The sequence below is a fragment of the Hemiscyllium ocellatum genome, chromosome 4 (assembly GCF_020745735.1).
Source record: "Hemiscyllium ocellatum isolate sHemOce1 chromosome 4, sHemOce1.pat.X.cur, whole genome shotgun sequence".
In the NCBI taxonomy this organism is placed as follows: domain Eukaryota; kingdom Metazoa; phylum Chordata; class Chondrichthyes; order Orectolobiformes; family Hemiscylliidae; genus Hemiscyllium; species Hemiscyllium ocellatum.
The window spans coordinates 15,192,638-15,202,541 of record NC_083404.1 but is presented as its reverse complement, the minus strand read 5'-3'; positions in this window follow the sequence as shown (position 1 = coordinate 15,202,541).

Here is a 9,904-nt window from a genome sequence, read left to right as displayed (position 1 = left end):
TGCAAATGATTTGTGGTTCTCTTCCAGCACCCTTGCAGCTGTAGAAACAAATCAAATGTAAACAGGCATTTGTTTTATTGGATTGCAAGTATCTCTCCATCTCTCTTGCATATATTATCTCACTTAACAAAAAACTTTTTAATTAAAAGTTCACTTAAAATCCACTCCATTATCCCATTTCTATAATACAAAACATTTTCAAAAACACACAAACTGAAATATTGTTATATACAGACCAAGAATAACGTTAATCGAATCCCCTCAGTGTGGAATTGTTGGGATCACTACAAGTACTTGTTTTACAATGATAGCCTAGCCAATTGTGCCAGCTTTCTAGTGGGTAGTTTGTTCAATTAACCCACATAATTTAGATTTTTGCAAAGAGTAATGACTGAGTGTTTAGAATTCAAACATTAAAAGAGATGTGCAAACTGTCACGCTAAACATTTCTGCATGTTTGTTTATCTTCCTGTCTCACACAGCCAGCCTCTCTTTTATTAATAGGCAACTCCAAATAAACTTGATCTGAAAAAATCTTTTGAAACCCAATCAAAGTTTATGCAATCTGTCCCTAATTTGACACATTAAGCCTGGTATCATTCCATTGAATCAACACTGTACGTCTACCAAAGCTAATGTGTATTTCCTGATGTGTGTTACCTTAAACTGAACATATGCAGTACTCCACATGGAGACTATTCAAGGCTCTGTACACTTCTGAAGTATGAATCACAGATGTACTGCAGTGCAGAAGGAGGCCACTCAGCCTATCATGCCTGCTCCAGTTCATTATAAGAGCATCATTACCTCATGTCAACCTCCTGCTTTTTCGCATATCCTTGTACAATTTTTTAATCCAATTAATCACCTGATGCCCTTTTGACGACCTAAATTGAACCTGCCTCTACCACACTTCCAAGCACATAAAAACCTTCATGTCCTGATTCTGACAAAGATTCCAACAGTCTTTTGTGCTCGTGCGCTGACTTGTAGTGCTTTGTGAAAAGAAAACTTAATCTCTTTGTTCCTCCATAATACTGTCGTCCCAAATTAAAAGGGTTGGATTTTGAAATCCAGATGGCTAGCTCATGAAATTCCTCAATTTGGTTGACCTACCTCTTTTAAAAAGACCCCATTAGAGACAATTTCCACTGAGAGGTGGCAGGACCAGAATAGATACAGGCATGCCATTCCAAAAAGCATTGGTGGCCATGAGGTCAGGTGGGTACTAAGGTGGGCTGGGATGAGGCCCACTTTGGTCATTTTGGACTCCATCCCAGCTGTATTAGAAGCTAATAACATCTCCAGGACAAATTCTCTGAATTCTGATGATTCTTCCTCATGCCCCCAAGCCAACTTATACTTCACACCTATCCCCCATGCCCACTCATATCCTCATACCTTCTTTATAGCCACTTATCTCATGGGTAGACCTCAGGAATCATGAAGAGATGAAAGAAAGTGAATCTAGTAATCTATCACAGCTCTACTTCATAGGGAGTTGATGAGAGAAAATCTTCCATTTATGAAATCCATTAGAATCTTTTAAATCTCAAATGGTCACTCAGTTATTGAAAACAGACACACTTTTATTGAGTAACCATACACACTGCCCAATAATCCTACAGTAGCCTTTTTAAACTTTCAGACAAGATGTGACTTGAAAACTTCTGCTGAGACTCAACTTTGCTATCATAATGGCACAATAAGAACTGTTGGGAAAAATCAACAAAGACATTTAATTTAAACTTAAATGACTTGTCAGGGGATGGTGTTTATCAAGGTTAAAGAGCAAGGGACTTGAAAAAACCTGACAGTCAAACAGATCGCATCTACCCTTCAAGAGTGCTTGTGTCTAATAATTCATGACTACGTAATTATAAGGGTGGCATGTTGACTCAGTGGTTAGCGTGCTGCCTCACAGCACCAGGGACCCATGTTTGATTCCACCCTTGGATGACTGTCTAGGTAAAGTTTGCATGTTCTCCCTATGTCTGCATGTGTTTCCTCGGGGGTGGGGGTGGGGGTGGGGGGGGTGGGGGTTTCTGGATTCCTCCCTTAGTGCAAAGATTAGGTGGATTGGCCATGGGAATTACAGGGTGGGGGCAGGGGAGTCTGAGTTAATTGCTCTCCAGAGGATCAGTGTGGACTCAGTGGGTCAAATAGCCTACCTCCACATTGTAGGGATTCTATGACATACATAATTTTCTAATTCCTGCACCCAAATTCATAATGGGAAGATATATGGGAAGCAAACATATAGAAAGGGACAAGGCATAGCATTTTCTTCTTTTGTTCAATATAATGGCTACCTGACACATATAAATCATAAACTGTACCTGCCATTTGTCAATCTGAGTCATGCTACAGAAAGCACGTGCTACTTTTTGAGACAATTTGCAAATACATGGAACACTATGGAATTATCAATGGAAGACCAGCCCTAATCTCATGATGATGGGTAGGGCAATGATGAATTGTTACAGGTGCTACCTTTTTGATTGGTTGTCAAACCAAGGATCTATCTGCTCTTGCAGATGGACAAAACAGATCACATGGCACTATTTCAAAGTAGAGAAGAGGAGTTTTTTAAAAAATCAAAATACATTAATTAATATCTCTTAAACAGATTAAATGGCTATTATTGCATTGCTGTTCATAGGACCATGTCTGTAAATTGATTTGATTTATTGCAGTCACATGTACCTAAGTCCAGTTAAAAGCTTAGTTTTTCGAGCCGTATAGACATCATAGCAAACAAGGCAAACAGATCATATAGTGCTCAGACAGAGCAAGTTATACAAGATTACAACAGCACAGGAGGTGCGCAAAGCAAGATCAACATTAGCAAGATCAACACTATTGGAAGTTAGGGAGGTCCATTCAGCAGTCTAATAATAGCAGGGGAGAAGTTTTTCTTGAATATATTGGTGCGTGTGTTCAAGCATCTGTATGTTCTGCTTGATAGAAGAGGTTGGAAGAGAGAGCATTACCGGGGTGGGTGGGGTCTTTGATGATGTTGGCAGCCTTTCCACAGCAATGACTTGTCCATGGATGGGAGGTTGGCGTCCATGATGGTCTGAGCTGTGCATACAACTTTCTGTAATTTCTTACAGTTCTGGGCAGAGCAGTTGCCATACAAGGCAGGCATGCACCCACATTGAATCCTTTCTGTGATGCATCTGCAGAAGTTGGTGAGGTTCCTTATGGACATGGATAGCCAGGCAGGTAACATCCGAGGAAGATGAAGAGTTTATGGTCAAAACGTTGACTCTCCTGCTCCTCGGATGCTGCCTGACTGGCTGTGCTTTTCCAGCACCACACTTTTCAACTCTGATCTCCAGCATCTACAGTCTCCACTTTCTCCTCCTTATGGACATGCCAGTTTTTCTAAGCCACCTGAGGAAGAAGAGCCATTGTTGTGCTTACTTGACCATTGCATCGATGTGGGAGGTCCAGAACAGATAGTTGGTTATCATCAATCCTAGAAACTTGATACGCTTGACCCTCTCACCTCAGCTCTGTTGATGTAGATGGGGAAAGGGGTCCTCCTTTTATTAGTTGCTTCATATTGCATGTGACTTCATTTCTAAAGTACATCATTGCATGTAAAGCACTTTGGGGCATTTGGAGATTATGAAAGGCACTAATACTAATACTACTTTTTACATTTTTCTCCACAGATTGTGGTCATCGCTGGCTTATCAAGCATTAGGGCCCCATCTCTCATGGCCTTTGAGAAAATTGTGGCAAGCTGCCTTGTTGAACCACTGCAGTCCATGGAAAATTGGCATGTGCCCATTGCTGTAGGAATAGGGATATAGTTCCAAATCAGGATGGCATGTGGCTTGGAGGGATACATCAGGTGATGGTATTCCCAAGCATCTGGTTCCCTTAACCTTTTAGATAGTACATAGAGTGATGTGGAGGGTCCTGTTTAATGAGCCTTGGCAAGTTGTTGCAGTACATCCTGTAAAAGGTACATTCTGCTGTCACTGTGCATTGGTCGTGAAGGGAGTGAATTTGGAAGGTGGTTAATAGATTGGTAATTAAACAGACTACCTTTCTTCCTGGATGGTGTCCAGCTTCTTAAGTGTTGTTGGAGCTGCACTCATCCAGTTAACCTGAGAATTTTCCACCACACTGTAGAATTGTGCTTTGTAGACAGTGCACAGTCCTTAGAGAGTCAAGAGGTAAGTTACTCATCTTAGTTCTGACTTTCTTCTATAACTATAGTATTTATTTAGCTGTTCCATTTGAGTTTCTGATCACCCTAGGATGTTGATAGTGGCAAATTGAGCAATTGTAATATCATTGAATTTGTTGGATGTTGAGCTACAAAGTAGGCCAAAGGTCTGGACGCACCTAATGATGGATTGGAGAGAGACATGGAATTTCTTTTCTGTTCTTGTGTCAGTGGACATCCTTTGAAACAGAGAGCTCAGATATCCAATCTTTTATCCAGGCCAGTAACAAAACAAACAGCTCAGAACAGCTGTGGCTAAAAGTGCTAAAAACAATGTTCTACCTCCTAAACAGAAAAACAAAGATCTGTGGATGCTGATCTGAAACAAAAACAAATTGCTGGAGGAACTCAGCAGATCTGGCAGCATTTGTGGAGAGAAAGCAGAATAAATGCTTTGAATCCAATGCTTCTTCAGAACTTTTCAAAATTCAAGCCAAACATTTGTTTCAACACTGTCAGCATGCACCCCTTTGGAGTGGACAGGTGAGAATTGTTCACGCAATACCTCCACTATCTTCTTTGTTCATTCGATATTTCCTCTTGATCATTAATTATGTGATCACATAACCACGGCCCCAAAATTGGACATTCTAAATTGATCCACAGCTGGAAAATCAGGCCTGACAGAAAATTGGCCAAATAAATAAAGGAGCAGCTTTCAGCTACAGAGAACAATGAAGCTACAATCAAAGTGGTTGCAAAGGTTCAAGGGGAACCAGTAACAACAGGCCCCCAGGGGTTATGTATTAGAGAAGTATCAGGCTAGTAACTTGAATGTCTGTATATGTGCACTTTACTGCTCCCGATGTGATAAGGGCATTGGCAGGACCCATTGGATGATTCAAACCCAGCTCATGACACCATTGCCCAATAGCCACAGAACATTCTGGATGGTCCAATGCGAAGGGGGTTAAGAACACATATCCGGAATGAAGATTCATCAAAGACTCTCGAAGAAGACTCGTAACAAGACCTGTGGCAAAAGACTGTGCCGTAACCCAAGAAGACCTGGGAGAAGATCCACCCTGACCCTCGAGGCCCACCTTTCTGGAAGCGAGCCAGCCCTATGTCAGAGAAGAAGGAGATTCTAATAAGCCAGCTCAAATATCTGGATCCTTGTGGATTTTATCCTTTCTCGATGGACAGAGCTAGATAGAGAGTAGATATTGTTGGAATTTGGGAAATGCTCAGATAATGCTTTAAGAAAGAATAGTTTGTTAATAAAATCAAGTATAACCGTAAACCGAAAGTCTTTCCCTTTGTCTGTGTCACCAACAAGAGTCTTTGGATAAAGTGATTTTAAAACAACCTGGTTGAAGTGACCAAGGCATAGTCAGCAATCATTCTTTTGACTGTTCTTGTGTTTACCAGTTTCTAAAACCTCAGTACTTAATTTTATTATACATTACAATCTAGTTTCATTCATTCTATCAGCCACCTTCATGTCTATTTTCACTTTTCTGCATTCTTAAATCTCTACTATATTACGAACTTGGCAATTGCCGTATAACTTCCTTGTATTGTTTTAATCAAAATTAGGAGTGGACATCAGAGAACATCATATATCCCCCGAGCCATTGGAACACAATTAGTTGAATGACAGGGTAAATCCTACGAAATGACTGATCAGGTGCAGAGTTTACAGTACTGCAATCAGGTTACTTCAGATTACAATGAAATGCTGTCTCTGACAACTTCACAATGGATTGTGACCTTCATATGATGGAGGGACAAACAGAATTTAGGCAAAACAATGGAAGAACTTGCAGGAAAGGTACATGCCTATGGGGGAGGTGATACTGTTTCTAATGCATTAAATCCTGGTCCCCTAGTGATGTTTAAACCTCTGCAGACACAATCACCCAAATATTAAAAATCACTCAAATAAGCTGGAAAAAACTAACTGAATTGTGCCATCAATAAACACAGAGAGATTAAGCCTGAAGCAAAACAGGGAGAAGGGCCAACAGGTTAAAAACAACAGAGAGAGCCTGTGGAGGAAACATAGCAGGGGATCAACAGTATCTTCATTTTCCAGACGTGAGTTTCTACAAAAGTATTTCAGAGCCAGAGATCAAGATGAACGAAACTGAGAGATGAGGAGCAGCAGAGTAATGTAGGAGTCACAAGTACTGAGTAATAGTACCTCAATTACAGGAAAGGAACCACTAGTCAAAGAGTGTGGTGCTGGAAAAGCAGGCAGCATCTGAGAAGCATGAAAATTGATGTTTAAGGCATAAGCCCTTCATCAGGTATGAGGAGGTGGCCTAACAGGTAGAGAGATAAATGGGTTGGAGGGTCCCAATCTTCTGCCTTGGAACCCTCCAACCACATGGGATCTTTGTGAATTTCACCAGTTTCCTCATTTCCCCTCCCCCCACCTAATCCCAGATCCAACCTTCCAACTCGGCACCGCCCTCATGACCTGTCCTCCCTGTCCACCTTCCTTCCTACCTACCTGCTCCATCCTCCTCTCCGACCTATCGCCATTACCCCCACCTTCATCTACCTATTGCATCTTCAGCTACCTTCGTACCAGCCCCAGCCCCAACCATTTATCTCTCAGTCCCCTTAGGCCACCCTTCATTCTGATGAAGAGCATATGTTCAGAATGTCGATTCCCCTGCTCCTTGGATGCTGCCTGACTGACTGTGCTTTTCTAGCGTCACACTCTTCAACTCTGATCTCCAGCATTTGCAGTCCTCACTTCTCCCAAGGAACCACTAGAGTCAAGGCGAGAGGTTTAAAACAAAAGCTAAAGTCTGCCAAATCAGGGATATGTCTGATGGTTATTTCTGATAAAGTTAGATAGAGGTCAAATAAAGAAAGGCTTAGAAGATACTTCAGTCATATCTAGAAGGAAGAGACAATGCAAATGACATAAACTAGTGTGACACATCCTGTAGACTTCAATATGGAGCTCCAGTACACCCAGTCTGTTTATCTCCAAGTACTACTGACACAAACAAAAACAGAAATTGCTGGAGAAACTCAGCAGATCTGACAGCATCTGTGGAGCGACGACAGAAATAATGTTTTATGTCCTGTGATCCTTCTTCAGAATGAGAAAACTTCAAAACCATTCTGAAAAAGGATAGCTGGACTCTAAACATGAACCATTTTGTCTCTCTACACAGATGCTGCCAGACCTGCTGAGTTTCTCCAGCAATTTCTGTTTTTGTTTGTGTCAGTAGTACTTGGAGATAAACAGACTGGGTGTACTGGAGCTCCATATTGAAGTCTACAGGATGTGTCACACTAGTTTATGTCATTTGCATTGTTTCTTCCTTCTAGATATGACTGAAGTATCTTTTTTGCAGCAATCTCTGTTTGTTTCTGATCTTCAGCATCCACAATTCTTTGATCTATTACATTATTATCCAAGTATTAGTGTTATGTTTTTAAACAGTTTTTCTCTCTGGACGTTGAATGCATATCCAGTAGCATTTGGGAAAATCAACAATGTGTGGAACCACATGTGCAGAAAAGGTTATCAGCGGGAGGAGCTTGAACTCCAGATTGTGGAGCTCAGTTGAAATTTGTGTTAAGTAACAGTGCATCTTGTGTGTATGCACAAGTCTTTGCGCGTATGTGATGTGTGAATCAAATTGTATCTTTCCATGTGACTATTCATTTTGTCCTGAGTGATTGAAATACAACTGATTGGCCTCTAGTTGCTGCATTTCTCTTGACTCTTTTTTGAAAGATTGTGGAAAAAATTATAATTCTCCAGCCTCACCTTTGCATCTAACAAACTTTGAAAAATTATAACCAGTGTCTCTGCAATTTCACTCTCACTTCCCGCAGTATCCTTGGCTGCACTTTACCTACTTTAAGTTAGACAGCCTATCTCATAGCTTTCTTATTAATTTTAAGCCCATCTAGTGTCTGAACTTGTTCTTCTTTCACCATAACCCAAGTATCATCATCTTCCTTATTAAAGGCAGATGCAAACTATTGTCTCTGTTTCCTATTTTTGTCCTGAGTTGGCCCCATTCCTTTTACCACTGCTTTATTATATGCATGATAATGTAAGATTTTGATATTCTACTTTATGTTAGTTTTCAGTCCTTTTGCATACTCCTTTATATTTCTTATTTGCTTTTCCACTTCCGCTTAAAATATAGCCTGGCTTCTAATTAGATTTTCCATCTATCATCTGCCAAAAGTATACTTTCTCTTATCAATGTCTCTACCTTGTTTGTCATCCAAAGAGCTCCGGATTTGTTGGCCTTACCTTTCTTTAATGAGGGAGCATACCTTGACTATGCCCTAACTATTCTTCTTTCAAGTTAGCCATTTCCAGTTTTAGTTTTGCTTGTCAATTTTTAATATGAATTAGTTTGGCCCTGATCTGTTCTTACCTCTCAGAAGTTGTTTCTTTCCCCGGTTAATTATTTAATTTAGTATCTATTTTTCCTTTTCTACAGCCTGTCCAAACATTATAGTACAATGATTCCTGTCCACAAAATGTTCTGTTACTGACACTGGATTTAGTTGGCCCACCTCATACCCAAGGATTACTTAAACACTCTTCTTTCTCGTTGGACTGGAAACACTGCTGTAGAAAAAAAATCCTGAACGCATTCCAGAACTCTTGCCCCTCTTTACCAATTATAAAGCTACTATCCCCATCGCTATTGGTATCTTTAAAGTTATATAAAGTCAACATTTTTGCACTTAGAGTCATAGAGATGTACAGCACATCTCTTTTATATCTTTCCCCTCTCACCCTAAACCTATGCCCTCTAGTTCTGGATTTCTCCACCCCAGGGAAAAGATTTTCTATTTATCATATTCATGTCCCTCATGATTTTATAAACCACTACAAGGTCACCCCTCAGCCTCCAACCCTCCAGGGAAAACAGCCCTAGCCTTACTTGTAATTTTCTGACATATGTTCTTCTCCAACATCCTTCCTAGTAGTTGGTAACTCATGGACTCTATTGCCAAGCATTTAATTTCTTGATTAAGTGTTAAAATCTCTATGTACATTATCCTTTTACATCATTCTCTGGTTCAAACAATTGTTTCTGACCTTTGTACATTCTCATCTTCTTACACAGTTATATTGTCATGGTAAAGCTGGGCTTTGTTTCTTTTCATCACTTGTGAAACAGTAACTTCTAGCAAAGGATTTAAAGACACTTTGCATTGGCCTATCATGTGATATTTTGGTGTTTTTGTACCCGAAGGAGCTGAGAAAGACTGCTGGGTCTCTTCAGCTTGTTTTTCCATGATTCCCTGTTTTGAGATGGTAGCTTCCACAGTATCTAAAAGTTCTTTCCAAAGTGAGATCCAGGTATAACATATCTGAAACAAATAGAAGAATTTTCCCAACAGCAATTCTGTCTTGAATTCATTCCAATAGCAAACCAACGTAATCACACCATTCTGGCAATCTGTGAAGTTCATTAATGTCAGCAGGTTCTCCTAGAATCTGTATTCTTCTATTAAATCTTCCTCCTTTATATAATTGGTTCTTAATGTTAAGTAACTGTTCAAACATTTCAATTTTATTAAATCTTGAAACTTCTTAAGCAGGTTTCAGATGTTTTCTAATCAACATTTTCAGAGATGTTAATATATATCTCTGGAGCATATGGGACTTGAACCAAGGTCTCTTAGCTGAAAGGGAGGGAAACTACCACTGTGCCA